This window comes from Aquarana catesbeiana, linkage group LG08 (assembly GCF_042186555.1).
Source record: "Aquarana catesbeiana isolate 2022-GZ linkage group LG08, ASM4218655v1, whole genome shotgun sequence".
Lineage (NCBI taxonomy): Eukaryota > Metazoa > Chordata > Amphibia > Anura > Ranidae > Aquarana > Aquarana catesbeiana.
This window is the reverse complement of record NC_133331.1, coordinates 251044077-251068809: the sequence shown is the minus strand read 5'-3', so window position 1 is coordinate 251068809 and position 24733 is coordinate 251044077. Positions and strand designations below refer to the sequence as shown.

Sequence of the window (24733 nt, the reverse complement as noted above, 5' to 3'; positions counted from 1 at the left end):
GCGTCCTGCTCACAGAGTTCAGCTAAACCTACAAGTTAGTGGGGTGCGTCCTGCTCACAGTGTTCAGCTAAACCTACAAGTTAGTGTGGGGCGTCCACCTCACAGTGTTCAGCTAAACCTACAAGTTAGTGCAGTGCGTCCTGCTCACAGTGTTCAGCTAGATCCGTTCCTGTTATCTTCTTACTGACAGGCAGGCTTGTCTTGTTACAGTATATACAGCTACCTGAAGAAAATTACTGGTGTTCTTTTGATCCTATTAGTACCACAGTCAGGCAGCTAGACTATTTACAGTTAGTGCAGTGCGTCCTGCTCACAGTGTTCAGCTAAACCTACAAGTTAGTGGGGTGCATCCTGCTCACAGTGTTCAGCTAAACCTACAAGTTAGTGCGGTGCGTCCTGCTCACAGTGTTCAGCTAAATCTACAAGTTAGTGGGGTGCGTCCTGCTCACAGTGTTCAGCTAAACCTACAAGTTAGTGGGGTGCGTCCTGCTCACAGTGTTCAGCTAAACCTACAAGTTAGTGGGGTGCGTCCTGCTCACAGTGTTCAGCTAAACCTACAAGTTAGTGTGGTGCGTCCACCTCACAGTGTTCAGCTAAACCTACAAGTTAGTGTGGTGCGTCCACCTCACAGTGTTCAGCTAAACCTACAAGTTAGTGCAGTGCGTCCTGCTCACAGTGTTCAGTTAGATCAGTTCCTGTTATCTTCTTACTGACAGGCAGGCTTGTCTTGTTACAGTATATACAGCTACCTGAAGAAAATTACTGGTGTTCTTTTGATCCTATTAGTACCACAGTCAGGCAGCTAGACTATTTACAGTTAGTGCAGTGCGTCCTGCTCACAGTGTTCAGCTAAACCTACAAGTTAGTGGGGTGCGTCCTGCTCACAGTGTTCAGTTAAACCTACAAGTTAGTGGGGTGCATCCTGCTCACAGTGTTCAGCTAAACCTACAAGTTAGTGGGGTGTGTCCACCTCACAGTGTTCAGCTAAACCTACAAGTTAGTGGGGTGCATCCTGCTCACAGTGTTCAGCTAAACCTACAAGTTAGTGGGGTGCGTCCACCTCACAGTGTTCAGCTAAAGCTACCTGTAGAAGGTTGGTGGTGTTCTCATACTACAGGCAGGCAGTTGATTTTGCTAGCTGCAGTATCAGTACATATATATATATATATATATATATATATATATATATATATATATATATATATATATATCTCCCAGCTTAGTGCAGCTACAGGCCATTAGTATGTCTGGAAGGCCAAGAAGGAGAGGCAGACAGTCACAAGCCAATAAGAGAGGGCAAGCAGGCTCCGTGTCTAGTGCTGGTCGTGGAGACGGTGCATCCTCATCAGCACGTGGCCGTGGGACACACTTGGGCTTTTTTTCAGCAGCTGGCCATGTTGAGCCGCAACATGCGGAAGACTTGGTCGAGTGGATGACCAAGCCGTCCTCATCCTCCTCATCCTCTCTCACCCATACCCAGGGTACTTTGTCTGGCAAAGCAGCGGCCTCTTCCCTCGGCTCAATGTCATCAGTGACTCCTTCCCTAGCCCCACCATGTCCTCCTGAGGAGTCCCTCGAACTGTTTGACCACAGTGTTGGGTACATGCTCCAGGAGGATGCCCAGCGTTTGGAAGGCTCTAATGATGATGATACTGAGCTCGATGAAGGCAGTAACATGAGCACGGACAGAGGGGGTGCCCAAGAAGGACAGCAATCTGGCAGTCATGCTCCCCCTGCTGCAGCATACTGCCAGGTTTGCTCCAGTGATGAGGAGGGAGGGGATGATGAGGTCACTGACTCAACGTGGGTGCTTGATAGGAGAGAGGAGGAGGAGGAGGAGGTGGCACATCACCAACGAGGCAGGATGCCCTCCAGGGGCCAGCCTAGGGGCAGCACATTGACTGCATCACACCCCAAAGCTCCACATGTGCAGGGCGCTGCAGTCTCTGCACGTTATTCAAAAAGTTCTTTGGTGTGGGCCTTTTTTGAGACGAGTGCATCAGATTGCACCGCTGCTATTTGCAACATATGTCTCAAGCGTATCTCGCGTGGCCAAAACATCTCCCGCTTGGGTACCACATGCTTGACCAGACATATGTTGACCTGCCATGCAGTTCGTTGGCAAGCGTATCTAAAAGACCCACACCAAAGAACAAAGAGGACCTCTCCTTGCTCCTCATCAGCTGAGATCTCCAACCCCACTATACCTTCAGTCCTCTCTGAGACCTGCACTGAGAGGAATGAAGGTGTAGAATTAGGTGTGTCACAGCCAAGTACTTGTGGGCAATCTGCTTTTGGTACACCGACGTCAGATTGTACCAGGCAAATTTCCCTGCCCCAGCTGCTGCACCGCCGAAAGAAGTTTGCTCCCAGCCATCCACATGCCCAGCGGTTGAATGCTAGCTTGGCAAAATTGCTAGCACTTCAACTGCTGCCTTTTCAGTTGGTAGACTCTGCCCCCTTCCGTGAGTTTGTGGAATGTGCGGTGCCTCAGTGGCAGGTACCTAAACGCCACTTTTTCTCACGGAAGGCGATTCCGGCTCTCTACCGGCATGTGGAAGGCAATGTCCATGCCTCGCTGGACAGGCCGGTCAGCGGTAAGGTGCATATTACCGCTGACTCATGGTCCAGCAGGCATGGACAGGGACGTTACTTAAGTTTCACGGTGCATTGGGTGACTCTGCTGGCAGCTGGGAAGGATGCAGGACAAGGTGCAGTAGTGTTGGAGGTTGTTCCGCCACCACGCCTCCAAAATGCTAATGATTGTGACACACCTCTCTCCTCCACCCCCTCCTCTTCTTCTTCCTCCATGGCCTCTTCCTGTGCTTTGTCCTCGGAACCAGCGGTGCTCCGTAGCCATTCAAGGGGCTACGCAAGTACGCAGGCCAAAAGATGCCATGCGGTGCTTGAGCTGGTGTGCTTGGGGGACAGGAGCCACACTGGGGCAGAGGTTCTGTCAGCTCTGCAGGGGCAGGTTCAGAGGTGGTTGACGCCATGCCCACTTAAGGCAGGAATGGTGGTTTGCGACAATGGCACCAACCTCCTCTCTGCCCTCCGACAGGGACAAATGACCCATGTGCCCTGTTTGGCTCACGTCCTTAACTTGGTGGTGCAGCAGTTCTTGGGCAGGTACCCGGGCTTACAGGATGTCCTGAGGCAGGCCAGGAAAGTCTGTGTGCATTTCTGCCGGTCATATAATGTCAGTGCTCGGCTGATGGACCTCCAAAAGGAGTTTAACCTGCCCAAGAACCGCCTAATCTGTGACATGCCCACCAGGTGGAACTCAACGTTGGCCATGCTGCAGCGGCTGCACACGCAGCAGAGGGCCATCAATGAGTACCTGTGCGACTATGGCACCAGGACAGGGTCAGTGGAGCTTGTTTTTTTTTCCCCACGCCAGTGGGCCATGATCAGGGATGCATGCACTGTCCTGTCACCATTTGAGGAGGCCACGAGGATGGTGAGCAGTGACAGTGCATGAATCAGTGACATTGTCCCCCTTGTCCACCTGTTGGAGCACACGCTGCGTGGAATAATGGACAGGGCACTTGAGGCAGAACAGAGGCAGGAAGAGGAGGACTTCCTTAGCTCTCAAGGCCCCCTTTATCCAGACAGTGTTCCTGCATGCCCGCCGATCACACAGGAAGAGGACAAGGAGGAGAAGGAAGCTTGTGTCAGTATGGAGGTGGAGCCTGGCACTCAGCATCAGCAGCAGTCTTTAAGGGATCAGTCCCAAGAAACACATGGACTTGTACGTGGCTGGGAGGAGGTGGCTGCGGACCATGTCGTCCTTAGTGACCCAGAGGACTCCGGACCGAATGCCTCAGCAAACCTACGCTGCTTGGCCTCCCTGATCCTGCAAAGCCTGCGTAAGGATCCTCGTATTCGTGGTATCAAGGAGAAGGACCAATACTGGCTGGCAACCCTCCTTGATCCACGTTACAAGGGTAAGGTTGCGGACTTTATCTTGCCATTGCAGAGGGAGCAGAGGATGAAACATCTTCGGGAGGCCTTGCAGAAAGGTCTGTGCAATGCGTACCCAGAGACTGGGAGGTTACAAACTCCTGTTTCTGGACAACGTGTTGCTGAGGCTTCGGTCAGTCAAAGAAGGAGCGGTGGAGAAGGTGGCCGTCTGACCGATGCGTTCAGACAATTTTTTGGTCCGCAGCCCCAAGGTATGATCGGTTCCAGCAACCATCGCCAGCGTCTGTTTTACATGGTGCAGGAATACCTAGGGGCAAGATCAGACTTGGACACCTTTCCCACCGAAAATCATCTGGGTTACTGGGTCTTGAGGATGGATCACTGGCCAGAGCTTGCACATTATGCAATTGAGCTACTGGCCTGTCCTGCATCCAGCGTTCTTTCGGAACGCACATTCAGTGCTGCTGGAGGCTTTGTAACCGATCACAGGGTGTGTCTGTCCACCGACTCGGTCGATCGACTGACCTTCATAAAAATGAATCAGTCTTGGATCACCACCAGCTACCAAGCACCTGATGCTGATGTAACCGAATAATTTTTTTTGAAATCTCAGATCCCTTCAAAGACTGCCTATGCTGATGCTGAGTGACTATCCCTGAGTAATTATCCTCTTCCTCCTCAATCATCACGCTGATAGCTTGAAAGAACATTTTTGGTTCTGGGCACCACCACCAATGCCTAAGGCACAATTTTTCAGCCCCTGTTTAACAGGGGCGTGTGATTACAATTTTTGATGCAATACTTTGCAGCAGGGCTCGTTCCTGCGTTCCAACTAGAGTGTCTGTGAGGGGTTGCAGTGTTGTGGCACCAGCACCAGCACCACCACCACCACCACCACCACCAAAGGCCCAATTTTTCTGCCCCTGTTCAACAGGGGCATGTAATTACAATTCTTGATCTAATATTTCACAGCAGGGCCCTGTGAGGGCTTACGTTGTTGTGGCCACAACAACACCTAAGGGCCAAATTTCTGCTGAGTATATAGGGCAGGCCCCTACTTTCAAACATCTAACTTACAAACGACTCCTACTTGCAAACGGAAGGAGACAACAGGAAGTGAGATTAAATCTACCCCTAGGAAGGGAAATTCTCTCCTGTAAGAGCTAATATTGGAAAAACATTTCTCCTTTCCACTGATGCTTTCCAATCCTTGTTCCACAAAAAAACCCAAATTTTCAAAAAACATTTGTCATTGGGACAAAAAGTGAGGTGAAATCTTCTAAAGAGGAGGAAAGACAGCAAAACAAATGTCACAGGGGTGATAACCCTTCCCTATGTTTTCCAAAAAGCTTAAAAAAGGTTTTTTGGCTGGAACTAAACACGTTAAAAATGTACCAGTTCAAAATGACAAACAGATTCTACTTAACAACAAACCTAAAGTCCCTGTCTTGTTTGCACCGCCTGTATACTGCTGTTCAGAGTATATAGGGCCTGGTGGCCCCACACCTTTCCTTATTTTAATTTGGGTGCGGGGTTCCCCTTAATATCCATACAAGATCCAAAGGGCCTGGTAATGGACTGGGGGGTACCCATGCCGTTTGTCTCACTGATTTTCATCCATATTGCCAGGACCCGACATTACATTAAACCCGCAAGCAGTTTTAAATGAGATTTTTTCCTTTAAAAATGACATTTGGTGCAGGGACTGTTCTAAACACGGGAAACACACGCCACTTTACAGGCATACTATAGACACCCCCCAGGTACGATATTTAAAGGAATATTTCACTTTTTTTTTTTTTTACTTTAACCATCATTAAAATCACTGCTCCCGAACAAACGGCCGTTTTTAAAAGTTTTTTTTGCATTGATACATGTCCCCTGGGGTAGGACCCGGGTCCCCAAACCCTTTTTAAGACAATACCTTGCAAATTAGCCTTTAAAATGAGCACTTTTGATTTCGAACGTCGAGTCCCATAGACGTCAATGGGGTTCTAAAGTTCGTGCGAATTTTCGGTCCGTTCGCAGGTTCTGGTGCAAACCGAACCGGGGGGTGTTCGGCTCATCCCTAATCGTAATGCGTGGGAATATGATGTCACTCATAGACTTCAATGGCCCATCTGTTGCCTGCACTCCCTTCTGTCATCAGCAGTTATGCTGGCTGACATAGGGGAGTCAGATCACAAAACCAGACTTGATAGGTCGGTATAAACCTCTATCTTACACAGGTTAGGTAGCATAGGATTTTGGGGGGGGGGGATAGTTAGGTTTTGCCTGCAATTCCACTTTAATCTTTTCAGCTACTGGTCAAAGTGAAAGACGCCGGCAACCCCTTCATAAATCACCAAATCACCAAAATATAACCTGCAGATCACAGAAGTACTGAACACACTGCATATAGCAATGTCCCCAAATTTACATATCCATGTCATTTTTAATGTTATGTTTAATAATGGAGTTCCTTTTATTTTTTCTTGTTTTGTAGTGTCTGGATTTGTTTTAACTTATTTCCCACTGAGAGGTAAGTAAATGATCTCTTACTAGTGTTTTTTATATATTCCTTGTAAAGGCTACTATATCCAAATTGCGTATTGTTGTGGAATCTCATATTAGCCAACGTATTTCATATTAGTCATATTGATTTGCATATATTTTATTGATTATTATTATTATTATTATTATTATATAGTAGTGGTTTTTATCAATATCATTATTGAATAAGTAAAGCAACAATTATTAATCTTTAATAATGTATACTGTGTTTTCCATAGATTTAGAAAGTCTTCATTTTTAAATGCTGAACTTTGGATGACCTCTCTGCTTCTTTCTTATACTTTATAGTTTACTGGGTGAAAGTTCATTAGAATAGATTTAAGTAATATAGAATTGTCTCAAGTCTGAAATGCATATAAATCAGACAGATTAAAGATAAGAAAACAGGTGGCTAAAATAATTAGGTGGAATACAGGAAAGTTATGTACAGAACATTAATTAAGTCTGACAGGGTCAAACAAAGGTCTTTTGAGCCCTCATTAAAAACTGTTAAAATACATTGAATAAGGAAATACATGTGTGTATGTATTTGTGTGTGTGTATATATATATATATGTAATAATTAGACAATATTGAATTAGTAATTGGCTATGTGTGTGTGTGTGTGTGTATATATATATATATATATTTGATACAGTACTTTTGCATATAGGATTATATAGTAACACATATAAACACATCTGGTGGGGTTATTGAAAGTTCATTTTCCCAAATGTCAGAAATCTGTAATTCTTGAACTTAGTTAAATCTTATCAAGATAAGGAGAGTTTGATAACACAGCTGGGTGCCAGACTGTCTCTACACAGGGGTTTTTAATTGGACAAAACCAGTTATAAATCACTTTAATGAACATATAGGAATCTTGGGAATAATTAAGTTTATCTGGTTGTAGAACAGGTGTCAGATTTATGCTTAGATACTTTGACGTAGATCTTAGCGACCAATCATATGTAAGAGAGACGGTTGAGATAAGACTTGTAAATGGTATATAAATGCAAGCTCTGCAATTGTTAGACAGACAAGTCAGATAGGAGCTCATAAGGCTGAACTCTGTGTATGCTGCCCTATTGCACGGGTCATAGAGGTCAGAACCAATGGGCAAGTATCTGTCCTAACTTGTCCCCTCGGACAAGTCAGATAGGAGCTCATAAGGCTGAACTCTGTGTATGCTGCCCTATTGCACGGGTCATAGAGGTCAGAACCAATGGGCAAGTATCTGTCCTAACTTGTCTCCTCGTACGAGTCAGAGAAGACTTCTTAACTTGTTCCAGAGTGTGGTCTCAGGTGAATTTCCCTCACAAACTTGGTCAAGCTGGAACCCAGAACTCTGTGAGGAGACCAGACCACTGGCCAATTGGCTGGTCCCTATCAGGTGACAGGTTCCCAGGAATTGGCAGAAAAGACCCATTCTGGTTCAAGGTAAGAACCATTCACAATTGTATCAATTTGGGTAGAGGATAAGAATACCTATATCTAATGTGCTAGCATTGTAAGAAACTGTATAAATTAGACCTGTATCTTGTAATACTTTGAACATAAACCTGTATGTTATCAGCCGTTAATAAACCTGCATTGCTGAATTTCTGCCTGGTTCGATACTTTCTACTTCATTTGGTGGCCCGTACGGGGACAGCATAACCTCAACTCCGATCTTGCCTAACTCCATGCTGGTAGGGCACTGAGCTCAACACAATATTGCGCAATATATCAGGTTAGCATTATTAGTTCTGCATTGTGTTGTGCCGTGTTTTGCTAGCGCTAGGAGGGGCAGGTGGTTGTTGTTGGGGTATCGCTGTCCACCAGGCAGATCTTTGTGGTAACAGGTTGGGTTTTCTCAACTGTGGGTGCTTTAAGGGTCATTGTACAGGTTGAGATACCCTGGGTGGAAACATTTGTAAAATTTTGTATTTTATTTTTATTTTTTTATTTTTTGGGGTTTTTTTTTTTATTTTATTTTATATTTTATTTATTTTATTATTTTTGAAGGGGGACCCCTGTAGAGGATTAAGTTACTTTCTATATAAACCTATATTTAACATGCATGTTGGTTCCCTGGAGTGCAAAAATTAGTCAGGAAGAGGTTTTGGGGATTTAGGACCCCTGGAGAACCTATGTTAACATGCATGTTGGTTCCTTGGACTGCAAAAATTAGTCAGGAAGAGGTTTTGGGGATTTAGGACCCCTGGAGAACCTATGTTAACATGCATGTTGGTTCCCTGGACTGCAAAAATTAGTCAGGAAGAGGTTTTGGGGATTTAGGACCCCTGGAGAACCTATGTTAACATGCATGTTGGTTCCCTGGATTGCGAATTTAAGTCTGGATGAGGTTTTGGGGACTTAAAGACCCCTGGAGAACTTGCGTAACATGCATGTTGTTTCCCTTGACTGCAAAATTTTGTCTGGATGAGGTTTTGGGGATTTAAAGACCCCTGGAGAACCTATGTTTACATGCATGTTGGTTGCCTAGGCCATAAAATTCAGTCCTGAAAAGGTTCGGGATAATTAAAACCCCTGCAAGATCTATTTTATTATTATTTATTTATTTTTATTTTTATTTTTTTTTTATTATTTTCTTTTATTTTTATTTTCTTTTATTTATTTATTATTAATATATATTTTTTTATATATATATTCTTGGAGGTAAGTAATGTCAGACCTTTCTTGGTGGGAAAAGGCTCAGCATATTGTAAAGGGTGTAATTGTTCCATGCACTAGAGAAGACGCCTGTGCAGAATTGTGGTTTTCTAGGACAGTGATCCTTGGGTTGGAAATAGTGTGTCAAATCCTTCCTCATAGAATTAAGGACATCCTGGCCAGGATTGAATACGGATATCCAAGAGATTATCTGTTAACTGCATTAAATCTTGAATCATCCTTGTTAGATAATATATTTCCATTAAAAATCAACTTACTTGAAAAACAGCCTGAAGGTAGACGGTTACCTAATCTATGGGCAACAATAGACGCTGTGAGGGAGGAAGTCATTAATGTTCATACTATAATGTTTGAGGGAATTGCACACAAATATAGTACCATTACACGCCTAATTGTTAAGATTGACTTTGATGATGCAATGATTTTTGCTTTACAGGTAGATCTTGAGGACGGTCTTGTTTCTAACTAATAATCTCATGAAAACGTTTGTATTTGTGTATATATATCATGTTTGATTGTAATGCATTTATATATGTACTAACTGGGCTGAGATCAGGTTGAGACATTCCTGATCACCGTGGCAAGCAGGGCTTGGCGGGACACTTGTCTTATAGTAGCGTTTCTGTAAAGAGACGTGGGGCCTTTCCCCACGGTGCCGTTGGGCTTCACTCTGAGCACTGCTGCTTACTAACAATTTTGTGAATACTTATCATTTTGTATATATAGAGTCAGGATTGTTGTTTGTAAGTATGGATACTCCATTAGATAAAGTTATTAAGCAATACCCAGATAGAAAACAGGATATAATCAAATATGATGAGAAGTGGCAGGAGCAGACTAAGGGGTTAACCCTAGCCTGGCATATAGGGGGAACTTTTAATTCAAATACACTTAGTGGGCTCCACACATGGATAGAAACTGTAAAAAAGGGCAAACACAGAAAACATCATTCAGGGATACTTAACCTCTGGCACACTGTAGCCCATCAGGCAGCACAGGATGTGCGAGTGTGCAGCCTAACAGACAAGGGTATGGCAAATGCTTGTAATCCTCCCCCTTATGAGACCCCCAAGGGATTATACCCTGAAATAGAGGTGCCCTTTGTGGCTTTAGGATACAAAGCTCCGCAAGTTTTAGCGTCTTCCCACCAGCCCTTGCAAGGACCCTCAGCCCCTATAGCAAATCAGCCTCAACCAATAGTTTGTAGTACCCCTAAATCCTCTTCTATAAATAGAGTTACTTTTGATTCTACATTGACAGAGGGTACTAGAGACAATGGAGGTAATGGGGAAGATAGTGATGTTTGGGTAGATGCTTCAGCCCTGATAAAACTACGGGATGTCAAGGCTGATTTGCACGGAGTCGTCCGACGACTTATTGGCATTCATCTGGGTGACAAGGAAGGAGGGGGAGAGATAAGTGAGATTGAGGACAGTAAAGTGAAACAGCCGAAGAGTAGCACAAGGAAAGGAGAATCAAGGGGACAGGGAGAAGTGAGTTATAAGGAATACGGAGAAACAAAGGTGACAATAGATAAGACAGGATATCCAGACACCAATACCATGTGCCCTGTTTTTGCAACTCCAAAAAACAATGAAATAAGAAATTTTCAGAATTCAGGGAATAGTCAACTAAAGATGACCCCAAATGAAAAGATGGCAGTAAAGTATGGTTGGTACTATGTAAATCCCTTCAGTGCCAATCTAAGTAGTTGGACTGAAAAAGTTGTAGCTGATTCATGGCCAAAAGAGGGATCATTTCTCACATTTTACTTGAATTTAGCAAGAGAGATGATCAGGGGAAAAGGAGGTGACCCAAATTGGGATTATAATTACATGGGTGATTGTTTGATAAAATGGGAATCTATTGAGGAAAAGACAGACTTACAACAGCCATTACTCTGGGCTCCAGGAGGACTAGGTGGGGTAAACTTGAGGTATGTGCCCTGGTCCCATATGGATCAGGAAAATCTCATAAAAGCGCTGCCCTCATTGACTGGAGGTGCAAGTGAATGGATTAGAAAGCTGGAGGAATTAACAACTGGGCAATCCATAACAATAGGGGATATAAAAGCATTATTGGGAAGGTCAATTGGAGCAAAGACCAATGAAGTTTTTGTAGGAGCAGGACTGCCTGAAATTACCCTACAAGTAGATGTACACGATGGGGTACATTTAAATCCTTACAGACAGTTAATTTGGGATTCTATGCGTAGAATTTACCCCGATAGAAGGGATATAGCCAATCTTACTGCAATTCACATGAAAGAAGGGCAAGACCCATTAGACTACATTACTGAAATGCAGAAAAAATGGAGAGCGGAAGTAGGACAAGACTGGAATGAGACAGGGGGATCCCATGCTCTATTTTATTATACAATGAAAAAGGGATTACCTGCAGACATACAGAAAAAACTGGATGAGGTGGTAGGAATGGAACAGAAACCTTGGATGGAAATCCAAGCACATATTATACATTACTTTAGACAACTGGAAAGGTGTGAAAGAGATAGGAAGGAACAGAAAACTCGTAATGAGGCAAAACTGGTGCACCAACAAGTATACCAGGGAAAACCGCATGTAGTAGAGGCTGCTGTTGTTACAAATGTAAGAGATAATCATGACAGCCAAAGATATGTGCCATATAGGATCCCTTGGAGAGACCAGAGAAATACACCTGATAGGATGTCTACTAAAAGAACAGGTCAGTGTTGGAACTGTGGGAAGTTGGGACATATTGCTAGGATGTGTAGGGCCCCCAGGTGGGGTCCCTACCCCGATGTAGTTGGAGAATACAGACCCCACAGACAAGACCCATACCCTAAACAAGACTGAGGGTGCCCAAGAGAAACCTATATGTTGCCAGTAAAGACCATAACCAATGCCCCCAAAGAAGAGCCCATAGTGCATGTCAATGTGGGGGGAAATACCATCCAGTTTCTGGTTGATACTGGGGCAACTTTTTCATGCATAGGTAAGGATGGTCAGTCTTTGCCTCTGTCAGGAAAACATATTACTACCCAAGGTTTCTCTGGGTTAATTCAGAATGTACCCCTTACCAAACCAATTGACATCACTGTGGGCTCATTAACAGTTACTGAACCTCTGTTGTATTCACCTACTTCTCCCGTTAACTTGCTAGGAAGGGATTTGCTGTCCAAATTTAACTTTACCATTTCATGCACCCCTGGAGGTCTTATATGTGAAACCCCTGGCATTGACCCAACACTAAAAGCGTATTTACAGAATTATGTAGGTGCACAAAGGTACACACTAATTGATAACGATTTGATTTATCAGATTATTGATATGAGTTATTTTTTAAAACTGAGGGACATCCCCCACATAATGTTATATTCCAACCCGTGGACGAACTAGTATCTGGTCTTGACCCTAATGACCATGCTGTATTTACAGTGATGCCCCGTACACACGGTCGGACTTTGTTCGGACATTCCGACAACAAAATCCTCGGATTTTTTCCGACGGATATTGGCTCAAACTTGTTTTGCCTACACATGGTCGCACAAAGTTGTCGGAATTTCCGATCGACAACCACGCGGTCACGTACACCACGTACGACGAGACTAGAAAAGGCCGGTTCAGAACCAAGCGCGGCACCCTTTGGGCTCCTTTTGCTAATCTCGTGTTAGTAAAAGTTTGGTGAGAGACGATTCGCGCTTTTTCAGACTCGTGGCTTTCAGATCGTTTTCTGCCGTTCAGTTTGTGCTTGTGGGTTTGTATTTGCTCTTCAGTGCGTGCAGTCAGTTCGTATCGGAGTTTTCTGTGCGATCTTGTCCGCTCGTTGCTGTTTTTCAGGTCGCTCTTCACAGGCCTTGCTGTTCTTCAGTGCGTTCTGTTACTTCGTTCTGAGCAGCCGACCGTTTTCTAGCCATGTTTCGTATGCGTACTCCTCGTACAGTTCGTGCTGTGCGGGGGCTTGGTGTTGGGGTCCTGACCTTGACACAAGTCCAGTCCATGAACAGGGTGGGGGGGAGTTCATGGACCAAGAATTGGTTGCTTCAGCGTGACCAGTTCTGTCATATGCCTTTGCTCCGTGAGATCCGTGAGAATAATCCTGATGATTTCAGGAACTTTCTCCGGATGACGGACCCCGTATTTCACCGTTTGTTGGCTTTGCTGACTCCCTATATCAGCAGGCAGGATACCTGCATGAGGCAAGCCATCACTCCGGAGCAGAGGTTGGTCGCTACCCTGCGGTATTTGGCCACAGGGAGAAGCCTGCAGGACCTCAAGTTCTCGACAGGCATCTCCCCCCAGGCTCTTCTTTGTGGACATTTACTGCTTGTGTTTGTTTTAGCTGACCCTGACAGAAATGTGTGGAGTGCAGAAAATGGCGTGATTGTGTAACCTTATACAAAGCACTGTTGGCTGTTATTTACTAAATGCAAAGACACTTTTCACTACAAGTGCACTTGCAACTGCACTGAAACTGCACTTGTAGTGCAAAGTGGATTTCCCCTTAGGAAATTACCCCCATTTTCTCATAAAACAACAATTACATCACCCCAAAAGTGTTGTAGCGTTGAGACAATAATCCACACATTCTTGATGAGCAATCTTTTTAATACCTGCACAATCACATGTGCATTTACCAAAGGTTTTTCTGACAAACCAACATGTTTGTTGTATAACAATTTTTGTGGTGTCATTATCCAAAATCAAAATGTGCATTTTATAGAAAACAGGCCTGTGTAAAACCCACAAGAAAGACACAAATCTTGATCTTACAAAGTTCACATTTGGTAGAACTGGAAGGCAATATCAGACATGAGTATTTAGGAACTGTGTTTGATATTGCGTTCAGATGGGGGGAAATCACCCCTGGAAAAGCCAAATTTGGAAGATGCACACAAATTTCCCAATGTCAACATGTGCTATCTGCCATCAAGGGATGTGTTTTGGGGGGAGAAAGCCCTTCCTCACCGCTACTTTATTATTGAGGAAGGGGTTACACCCCCAAAACGCGTCCATTGATCTCCCGTGATGGCAGATAGCACATGTTGACACACTGTGTGCATCCTCCAAATTTGGCTTTGTGCAAAATCACAAAAACATTTCGCACATTGTAGCAGACAAAAGAAGAAAGTGATTTGGAGGGGCTTTAAACTCGCCCCAAAACATCAATGATGTTTTTATATTTGGGAATAACATCATTGATGTTTTGCTTGATGATTTCCAATTGTAAATTACACCCCATGATCTCCCCGATCAGGATCTGGGCACTTTCTGATGTGAAAGGATCTTCATCCACAACCTCACGATCACCTAAAAAGAGAGGAAACACAAAATAAATTAGGTCTAAAAAAAATGCCGCCATCCATCTCTTATCTGAGCCTGTGGTCGCAGACACTCACCTGTTGTGGTGACTAGTTCCACCACGTCTTCTTCCTCCTGCTCATCTTGTGTTGGGGGGATTTCCCCTTCTTCCAGAGGGGGGGGGGGCTCTGGTCTCCTGGGATGAGGGGTGTCCTCCCAGTCTTTTCTCCCCTATGTAAAACAAAAATGGTATAATTAGCACACAGATATTTGATGGCAGAACTAGAAAGATGAAACATTGCTTGGAAGTGGGGTACAATTGTCTATTTTAGCAGAGTTCCAAGATGTAGCTTTTTTAGTGTCCTTTGTCAAGCTGCAATACTTTACCTGTTTGGTACAAGCTTCACAGATGTATCCCCCCCTATAGTATACACTGCAGCACCTGTGTGGCCCCCCTAATAAAAATGGTGTTCTGGTGTCCCACACTAGTGCTCCAGTGTCCAGATGTGAAAACAGCTGCTCAGTGTCCTCTCCTTACACACAATCTAGTTTGCATTTCATTCTAGTAACAAAGCCATCTACACAACCCAATTCTTTGAAGACAAGTATAGGGCCTCAAAATGGTGGCCAAATGCATATGGGCTAAACAATGGTATTTTATAGTCCGAAAAAAAAATGTGTGATCCGAACGAATAATGTGCCCATGAACATGAAAGTTGCCATTTTAAACTGTACAACAGTTCCTAAAAGCACATGGAGCAGCACGAACGTAATAAACACAAGAACAATAGGAACACAGCACAACTACTTACTTTTTTGCAGCACTCTCCGGATCTTTCTGTACTGCTCATGTTCTCGTAATTTGAGGTCCGACCACCGCTTCCTGAGCTGATCTTTCGATCGTCGTACCCCGAATTTCCGGTGCAGACTCCTGACCACTTTCGCCATGATCTTGGCCTTTCTGACATTGGGGTTGGGGTAAGGCCCATACTTTCCATCATAGTCGGCCTTCTTCAGGATGTCCACCATCTCCAACATCTCCCCAAAGGACATATTTGAGTCCTTTAATATCCTTCTGGATCGGGACATTTCAGGCTCCGGCCTTTCCTCCCCCTCCTCCTCGTTGCTGTACTTAGCACGATCCTGCTGTCTATCCGCCATGTGCTCTTCCTCCACTGCGCCGAACAAAAAGGGGCGGGGAATAGAATAGAAAGAACGTCAGGGGCGGGCGGAGTTATACGCATGCGCAGTGTGTATAAATCGTAACGCGCGCGTCTTACGTACGATCTGTGAGCGGAGAAAGGAGCATCGGAGACGCCGATCATGCTAACGAAGGTAGGATCTAAACTTGGGCCTATACTGCTTCGAAATGGAAGCCTATATTGTAACAAGATTAGGGGAGTTTGGCCTGACATTAGGGTTTGTCTTGTGTTGTGTCTTGCAGAGAAAATGGATGGGTTCAACGACCACAATTTCCTGCCCCTGTTTATTGACAAGTACAGAGAGCTGCCCTGTCTGTGGCAGGTGAGACACCCCCACTATAATCACAAACAGAAGAGGCAGGCAGCGCTGGAGAAACTGCTGGAGTTGGTGAAGCCGGTGGTCCCCACAGCAACCATCCCCTATTTGAAAGCTAAAATTGGTGGCCTGAGGAGCACTTATCTTAGGGAGCGCAAGAAGGTCACGGATTCCCAGAGGTCCGGAGCTGCAGCTGATGACGTTTATGTCCCCAGGCTGTGGTACTATGAGAGACTGCGATTTCTGTCAGACCACACTGAAGTCAGGGAATCCCTCTCCACTCTTCCTTCCACTCTTCCTTCCATACCAGCTGAGGCTTCTGATGTCCAAACTGGGCCTTCCAGCCAGGAAGAAGTGGAGGAGCCCAGCTTGAGTCAGGTATAGCATTCTTCTACAGATTTCTGGTCAATAAATAAATGATGTTTACTAGATGTTATTATTGAACACTAATTGCTGCTTGAAAAAAGTGTTTTACATATCAATAGACAGTAGTGGGCACCCAAAATTGGGACAAGAATGCAAAATGCTGGGCTCAGAAGGATAGTCTGTTATATTTGTTAACATTGAATTTGCAGCAGTCAGGAGGTGAAAATTGTGTGTGATTGATGAAAACAATACTAAAACTATGTCCCTTTTTCATACACAGGAAGACCTCAGCCAGGAGGAGGCTGTGGAATGTGGCAGCCAGGAGGAGGCGGGGATTATTAGTGTCAGCCAGGAGGAGGCGGGGATTAGTGGCAGCCAGGAGGAGGCGGGGCTAAGTGTCAGCCAAGAGAAGCCAGGGACCAGTCGCAGCCTGACTGAGTCTCAGGTCCCTCCCCTCCGCCTGCCATATAAAAGGGCCAGGAAGGCCACTCCCAGTCCTGTGCAGGATTCAGCGTACAGGCTGATCCAGGAGGCTTCGGCGTCCCTCAGAGCCTTCCCCAGTCCTGAAGAGGCCTTTGCCTGCATGGCTGCCACCAAATTGCAGGGCATGCAGGAGGGCCAACGCAAGATTTCTGAGGACCTGATTTATAAAGTCCTACGTAAGGGGGAGAGTGGGGAACTGACACACAAGACGGATGTCATGGAGAGGGACGATCCTCCTCCTCCTCCTCCTGCTGCCACAACTCCACTACCACAGCCAAAGCCTGTAAGGAAGCGTGGAAGGAAGACCAAAGAGTGATGACCCTGGGTTCAGTCTGGTCTGACAAAAGCTGCAGTCTCTTGTATGACCACAGCCTGGGGACACAGATGTCATCTGCTGCTTTCCGGATCTCTGGGACTTCTGGACCAGACTGCCCTCCCTTAGATAAGGACTCCTCAGGCCACCAATTTTGCTTTTAAATAATTGATGTCTGCCCCGGGGGTCCAAGGCTTCGCCCACTTCTGCAGTTTCTCCAGCGTTGCCTCCCTCTTTGTTTATAGTTGTGACCCCTTAATAAAATATTTTTCGGTAAATTCTACTCTCCTGTGTGTGTTTTCATCCAAAAAGGACAGTTTGTTGGTGACGATTCAGGTACATTTCTAAAGTACAATGTGAAATTAACAAGGGACAACAACACCAAACAATCTCCTACAGATTAAATAGAACAACATATCAATGGTGTTGTGGGAACTTGTCACAAAAAACACACAAACATTTTCGGGAGTACAAATCAAAATCACCAAAAAAAAAAATAAAAAGAGAAACACAAAAAAAGATTCTACATTAAAGTAAAAAAACAAAAAAAAAAAATATGTTGTCAGATGTGAGAAATCAAAATATATTGAGGGAATCCCGATAAATAGTAACGAAAAAACTTTGTGAGAAGTGTGTGTGAATATGAGCATCAAAACGACTTAATTCTTGTCACATTATAAAGAAGAAGAGAGTGCGCTGTATTAAACCATTTTGAACATTGCAGCGTGACGAAAGTGCTTTATCCATTACAAACGCTAAGTTTACCAGAACGAGCTGTCCCGTGTCGGAATTTCTTCTGAGCATGCGTGGCACTTTGTGCGTCAGAACAGGCCACACACGGTCGGAATTGACGCGATCGGATTTTGTTGTCGGAAAATTTTATCTCCTGCTGTCCAACTTTGTGTGTCGGAAAATCCGATGGAAAATGTCCGATGGCGCCCACACACAGTCGGAATTTCCGACAACACGCTCCGATCGAACATTGTCCATCGGAAAATCCGACCGTGTGTACGGGGCATAACTGCTATATATTTGACCCTGCAGGACTGTAGGGTTCCCCATTACTGTACAGTTATTTACACACATGTCATGCCTCAGACTGTATTGAATGACATACCTGAGGATATTGCCTCCAAAAAGACTCATTATGGACAAAAGACAAGGATGATGTGGGTCTTCTGACTTCAGTAGGCCCAGTTAGAATACAGCTAAAGCCTAATTGTCAGCTGCCTAGGATTAGGCAGTACCCAATGTCCGCAGATGCTTATCATGGAATAGGACATACAATTCGAAGGCTAGAAAAACAGGGAGTAATTTATAAGACATCTAGTCCCTGTAACACCCCAATACTCCCAATTAAAAAGGGTAAAACGGGGGAATGGCGTATGGTCCAAGATCTTAGACCCATTAATCAGATTGTACAAGCTGAATTCCCTGTCGTACCTAATCCAGCTACGATTCTGTCCAATATTCCACCTACTGCAACACATTTTACTGTAATTGATCTAAGTGCAGCATTTTTCAGTATACCGTTGCATGAAGAATCGCAATATTTATTTGCTTTTTCTTATGGAAAATGGCAGTATACCTATAGTAGATTACCCCAGGGATATTGCGAAAGCCCAAGTGTGTTCAATAGAATCATAGCGCAAGATTTGGCTAATTTACCTCTTAAAAGCACTCTCATTCAGTATGTAGATGATTTGCTTTTATGTTCAGATTCAGAGCAAGATTGTCAAGAAGACACACTGCTCTTGCTTAAAACTCTAGCAAGTAATGGCCATAAAGTTAATAGATCAAAGTTGCAGTATTGTCAAAAACAAGTCACATACCTTGGACAGACTATTGGTCACAATCTCAAGTCCATTACAGAAGATAGGGTGCTTGTAATCATGAATTACCCTCAGCCATAAACAGTTAGGCAGCTCCAAAAGTTTTTGGGGATGACAAATTATTGTAGATCATGGATCTGTGACTATGCACTTCTTACTAAGCCCTTGATTAACTTAATGAAAGATAAAAAGCAAAATGAAAGTATTGAGTGGACTGGCCCTACCACTGGGATGTTTTGCTCTCTCAAGGCAGCCATTATGCAGGCTCCTGCATTGGGTATTCCAGATTATACTAAAATGTTTTATCTCTTTTCACAGGCCTCAAATGGATACATGTCCGCTGTTCTTGCTCAAAAAACCTCTATGGGCCATAAGCCCTTAGGTTATTACAGTGCAAAACAGGATTATGTTGTGGGTGGCTTATTTCCATGTGAACAGGCCCTTGCTGCTGCTGCCTTTGCTGTTGAAAAGTCCTCTTCCATCACTTTGGGGCATCCTGTTACTCTGTATGCTGAACATTCCTTGTATGCAGTGTTTGAAAAAGCTAAATCTTGTCTCACTCCTCAAAGACGTTCTGGATATGAAGTTATCCTATCCAACGCCAATTTGCGCATGGTGAGGTGTTCTGTTGTTAACCCTGCCACTTTTCTTGCCCAGGAGTTTGATGACAGAGCACCTCATGATTGCGCTGTATACTCCCCTACTCACCAAGATAATTTGAATATCTCTGAAGATCCTTTGTCTGCCGGCATTATTGTCTTTGTAGATGGTTCTTCTAGTATTGATCAAAGCACATGGTTACGGCATACAGGTGCAGCAGTAGTGGCACTTCAACATGATTCTTTTGTTGTTGTTTCTCAATAGGCACTACCTTACAACTTTTCTGCTCAGGCTGCTGAATTAATTGCTGTTATTGTTGCTCTATCTGAATTTCAAAATTCACCTCTAACACTTCTGTCTGGGAGTGCAGGGGGTTTGTTAAAAGTACAACATAAACACTTGCTTCAGCAACTTCTTACGGCAGTTACATTACCCTACATTACCCTCCCAACTTGCAGTTGTTAAGTGCGCGGCACATACAGGGGGGAATGATGTTATTAGCCGAGGGAATCACATGGCTGATGTAGCAGCCAAGGAGGCAGCTTATATGGTGACACCGTACCCAGCATACATTATGAACATGTCACCTAAATCAGTAGAATCTACATCAGAATCTTCAAAAGCTGAAAATGTTCTAAGTCTTTTAGAATGTCAGACAAATGCACCAGTGGCTGAAAAAGAGTTATGGAAATCTAGGGGTTGTATACTTTGCCCTGCCACAGGATTGTGGAGACAAGCGGGGTCAGGAAAAGTGGTGCTTACTCAAGCATTACTTTCTGTAATGCTGACAGAATTACACTTACCAACTAATGAGTCAAAAAACTCACTTATGGCACAGCTCAGCACAGAATGGTATGTCCCTAATTTAGCAGAGCAAGTCACTTTTTACACAACTGTGCCATTTGCCAAACATATACACCAAGTCCCACGCAAAAGGTGGTTATGTCTACCATTCCAAGACCTCAAGGTCCCTTTATACATCTTCACATGGACTTTATTGATATGACGGAACAATGCCAAAGATATAGGTACATTTTAGTGATAGTCTGCCCCTTTTCAAAATGGATAGAGGCCTTTCCATGTGTACATGCAGATGCAAAAACAACAGCTAAATGTCTAATCCGAGAGGTGTTTCCCAGGTTTGGGATTTGCATAGCTCTCAGATCAGACAATGGAAGTCATTTCTCTAATGAAATAATTGCTCATATCTGTACTATGCTTGGCATAAGACAGAACCTGGTGAGTGTTTATCATCCACAATCAAATGGATTGGTTGAAAGGATGAATGGACTGTTGAAAACAAAATTAGCTAAAATCTGCAGGACCACAGGAAAGACTTGGGTAGACTGTCTACCACTGGCATTGTTTAGTCTTAGAAATACAAGAGCTAGAGAACATCATTTAACACCACATGAAATTGTGACAGGCAGAATTATGCCCACTCCTCTGCTGTTAAAAAGGCAGAATACAGATGCAGAGACCCAGTGTAGCATCCTGGGAGATGAAATGTCAGTATATTTAAAAGAGTTAACCAAAGCTGTGCAGTTTCTTTCCAAACAGATTCCAGTTTCAGAAACAATATCTCATCCAGGAGGAGGCAATCCAAAAGAAATATCAGTGATTCCTGGAGACTACGTGTATATTAAAGTGCATAAGAAAAAGTGGAAAGATCCAAAATTTGAGGGTCCATTTGAAGTAATTTTTTCAACTCCAACAGCAGTTAAAGTCCAGGGGAGATCAGTATGGTATCATTTGAGCCAATGCAAGTTGAAACAAAAAGACTGACTGTTCCAAGGGAAAAAGATTTTTTTTTTTCTCTTTTTGCTTGATTTACTTGTAGTTAAAAGAAAAGTGCAAGTGGAATACATACAAGAGACTTTTGCGGACAAAGACATTGGCAGTATTTCAGTAATGGACTATTCTAATTAATTATATGTGATACTTTGTATGTAGAGACTTACTGTTGTTTTGTTTGTTATATATGTTATAGGTATTATTATTGTAAACACCTTAAAGTGGAACTTTGGTCAGGAAATTAATTCCTGCTGGGTTACTTGAGGCTAACCCCTTTTGCAGGTGTAGCTATGAAGCACAGTAAAAAATAAGTGCCTATACTGTTTAAAATCCACTGTTCCACCCTGCTCTACACAGGCTCAGTTGTGCTCTATTTTTTTTTGCACTGCTTAAAATCTAGAGGCCAGTCTGCTGACAGCCTGAAATTCTACTGCTGCTCAAAGGTTATGGGTTTCAGTAAAATGGTAACATAATAATTAATGTGGAATGTATTTTTCTTGCTAATGAACCTTGTTTTATCACATTTTTGTGAGTAGATGTCCACTTTGAGTAAATGTTCAATCATTATAAACAAATAGTTTTATCATTTTTTTGAAAAAAAAAAAAAAGTGGGGAGGTGTAATGTAATGAGTATGACATTATCGCTAAAGACTTTATGCTATTGATGCTTTATAGGATATGTTATGATATTTGTCATGATATTGTTTTATAATTCATGTTTTAAGACATAGAAGAGGTAGGCTACTGACTTAGACAGTATAGCAGTGACTGACAGGAGAGACCCATGCTGACTGTTATTGTATAATATTCTGCAGTATAGTATGTGCAGAAATGGACAAAAAGTGAAATGGCTTTGGGTTTAGCAAACGTTGTGGGAAGACTAAAAAATTAAAACTAATTAAATATCTGGACTGACTTTATTGACAGTATGACATGACCAGGGTAATAGTGACTGATAGGTGGAGTCAAGGTTAGGAAATGATAAGAATTTTACAATTATTGTATGGGAAATAGTATAGGTTGGGAAATGTAAAAGAATAGTCTATATAAAATACTTTGTAGTGAAATTATGTACTTTAAGGGATTTATACTAACAATTATTATTAATATTGTAAGAGTATTGTATTATGATAAAACTATATAGATACATGTATATTTAGTTAGTGGATGTTGTAGGAGTAAAGTGTTGGAGCCATTGCTTTGTAGGTTGCCCTGAAATGCTTGCCGGAGACCTATTGTATCCTGACACTGACTATTATTTTTATTTTTTTTATAACTATAATTTTGAAGTGTATTTTATATCCAGACAAATATCGGGTGATCGCAGAAGACATGATGCAACTTGTTACAAATGTTAATTGCTACAAAGGAAGGATTTCATGCATAAAAGGAGGAACTGGAAAATCTGAGACTTGTATCTTTGCAGAACAGGTATGCACTGAACGTGTGTCTAATGCCGCGTACACACGGTCGGACTTTCCGGCATACTTGGTCCGGCGGACCAGAGTGTGCCGGACAATCCGCCCGTGTGTGGGCGGCGGCGGACTTTTCCGGCGGACTTCTTCCCAAAAGCCCGCCGGACCTAGATTTGAAGAAAGTTTCAAATCTTTCCGTCGGACTCAGTTTCGGGCGGAAAGTCCGCTCGTGTGTGTGCTGGTCCGACAGAAAGCCCGCTCGTGTGTAGGCTGGTCCGACGGACCAAATACGACACGAGGGGATGGTATTGCATCTCGCGCTCGCTGCAATAGGAAAAACAAATCTTCCTATTGCGGCGAGCGCGGGGCATACCAGGCCCTTAGGTCTGGTATGGATTATAAAGGGGAACCCCGCTACGCCGAAAAAACGGCGTGGGGTCCCCCTAAAATCCATACCAGACCCCGATCCGAGCACGCAGCCTGGCCGGTCAGGAAAGGGGGTGGGGACGAGCGAGCGCCCCCCCCCCCTCCTGAACCGTACCAGGCCGCATGCCCTCAACATGGGGGGTGGGTGCTTTGGGGGAGGGGGCGCCCTGCGCCCCCCCCCCCCAAAGCACCTTGTCCCCATGTTGATGAGGACAAGGGCCTCTTCCCGACAACCCTGGCCGTTGGTTGTCGGGGTCTGCGGGCGGGGGCTTATCGGAATCTGGGAGCCCCCTTTAATAAGGGGGCCCCCAGATCCCGGCCCCCCACCCTATGTAAATGAGTATGGGGTACATGGTACCCCTACCCATTTACCTAGGAAAAAATTGTAAGTAATAAAACACACTACACAGGTTTTTAAAATATTTTATTAAACAGCTCCGGGGGGGGGGATCTTCCTCCGGCTTCGGGGGTCTTCTTCCGGCTTCGGGGGTCCCTCTGCTTCATCTTCTCCCGGCGTCCGGTTGGTTCTTCTCCGCTCTCCGGCCTCTTCTCCCGGTGTCGCAGGTCTTCGGCCGGCCCCTCCGCTCTCTTCATGTAGCTCTATTGCGAGCGGAGGTCCGGACTTCTGGGCTTCTTGGCTTCTTGGCTTGGCTTGGCTTGGCTTCTCTTCTCTTCCCCCAGATGTTGACACGACGCTCTCTCCGGCTGGACTGGTTTCTGAGGGCTGCGTTGTGACTTATATAGGCGGAGACCCCGCCCCCATATGATGTCACAGTCCCTGGGCATGCTGGGACTGTGACGTTTTAGGGGGCGTGGTCGACCACGCCCCCTAAAACGTCACAGTCCCAGCATGCCCAGGGACTGTGACATCATATGGGGGCGGGGTCTCCGCCTATATAAGTCACAACGCAGCCCTCAGAAACCAGTCCAGCCGGAGAGAGCGTCGTGTCAACATCTGGGGGAAGAGAAGAGAAGCCAAGCCAAGCCAAGAAGCCAAGAAGCCAAGAAGCCCAGAAGTCCGGACCTCCGCTCGCAATAGAGCTACATGAAGAGAGCGGAGGGGCCGGCCGAAGACCTGCGACACCGGGAGAAGAGGCCGGAGAGCGGAGAAGAACCAACCGGACGCCGGGAGAAGATGAAGCGGAGGGACCCCCGAAGCCGGAAGAAGACCCCCGAAGCCGGAGGAAGATCCCCCCCCCCGGAGCTGTTTAATAAAATATTTTAAAAACCTGTGTAGTGTGTTTTATTACTTACAATTTTTTCCTAGGTAAATGGGTAGGGGTACCATGTACCCCATACTCATTTACATAGGGTGGGGGGCCGGGATCTGGGGGCCCCCTTATTAAAGGGGGCTCCCAGATTCCGATAAGCCCCCGCCCGCAGACCCCGACAACCAACGGCCAGGGTTGTCGGGAAGAGGCCCTTGTCCTCATCAACATGGGGACAAGGTGCTTTGGGGGGGGGGCGCAGGGCGCCCCCCTCCCCCAAAGCACCCACCCCCCATGTTGAGGGCATGCGGCCTGGTACGGTTCAGGAGGGGGGGGGGGCGCTCGCTCGTCCCCACCCCCTTTCCTG

At 44.7% G+C, this 24733-nt stretch overlaps 1 pseudogene; it reads left to right on the top strand.

Annotated features, from left to right (window-relative positions):
• Positions 1-24733, top strand: part of LOC141106319 (glutathione S-transferase P 1-like) — a 50420-nt pseudogene that overhangs the window by 4779 nt on the left and 20908 nt on the right.